Below are 1,230 nucleotides of genomic sequence, written 5' to 3'. Positions count from 1 at the left end.
GGTTACCACACCAGGCTAAGAGGTTTGGGAAATTAAGAGGATGCAGTTTTCAGCTAGAATGGATATCATGCACAAAGACAAAGAGGCATATAAGACTAAATCCTGAGAAACAGCAGGCTGCCACCATTACCAGCTCAGCAGTGCATGAGCAGAGGGGACACCCAGGCCACACCCCATTGCTTTGTCTTCCTGCCACCGGCTCCCACATCCTAGGTCCCACGTAGATGACCTTAAAGGCAGAAACGCATGCTCCTTTCAACAGCCTGTCAAAACGTGGTGGACTCCTATGAAGTTCTAGGCGTGCAGAGACATCACTCAGCCTTTTAAGGATATAAAAAAGGCATATCGGAAACTAGCACTAAAGTGGCATCCAGGTAAAAATCCTGAGAATAAAGAATAAGCAGAGAGAAAATTCAAACAAGTAGCTGAGGCTTATGAGGTGTTATCAGATGCTTAAAAACGGGATATCTATGACAAATATGGCAAGGAAGGGTTAAATGGTGAAGGTGCAGGTGGAAGTCATTTTAACAGTCCCTTTCAGTTTGGCTCCACATTCCATAACCCAGATGACGTCTTCAGGGAATTTTTTGGTGGAAGGGGTCTGTTTTCATTGGACTTCTTCAAAGACCCATTTGAGGCCTTTTTTGGGGATCTAGGAAGCAGAAGTTGAGGCACAGAGTCTTTTCTCTGCCTTCAGTGGCTTTCCATATTTTGGAGGGGCGGGTGTTCTTTTGATACCGGATTTACTTCTTTTGCCTCCCTAAGTCACGAGGGCCTCACTTCATTCTCTTCCACATCACTTGGCGGTAGTGGAATGGGCAACTTCAAATCTATATCAACTTCTAAAATTGTTAATGGCAGAAAAATCACTACAAAGAGAATTGTCGAGAACGGTCAAGAAAGAGTAGACATTGAAGATGACCAATTAAAGTCCTTAAGGCTAAATGGTAAGGAACAGCTGCTATGCTTGGATAACAAGTAATTCAATGCATGCACTTAACAGAAATGTTAACTATAACAAGCTCCATCTGAAGATTGATAGGAACTTTTTTTAAGATGCCAAATGAACTATCTTTCAGTATAACTGTACCTAAAGTATTTGTAAACAGCTCATCCAAACCACTATTGGTCATAAACTTTGAGTTTATTGTTCGGACCACATAATAGGACCATTTTTTGGTCTTTAAAATTGTTGTAAATCTCTGCATGCACTTTGTTTTCTATTAAATG

At 41.4% G+C, this 1,230-nt stretch overlaps 1 pseudogene across 1 annotated transcript; it reads left to right on the top strand.

Annotated features, from left to right (window-relative positions):
• Nucleotides 1-246: 246 nt before the first annotated feature.
• Nucleotides 247-982, top strand: LOC307180633 (dnaJ homolog subfamily B member 6-like; annotated as a pseudogene). Its single transcript has one exon. The product of its transcript is annotated as a dnaJ homolog subfamily B member 6-like (transcript).
• Nucleotides 983-1,230: the final 248 nt, after the last annotated feature.

Source organism: Stenella coeruleoalba (assembly GCF_951394435.1).
Source record: "Stenella coeruleoalba genome assembly, chromosome: X".
Classification (NCBI taxonomy): domain Eukaryota; kingdom Metazoa; phylum Chordata; class Mammalia; order Artiodactyla; family Delphinidae; genus Stenella; species Stenella coeruleoalba.
This window is presented reverse-complemented; position numbering and strand designations above follow the sequence as displayed.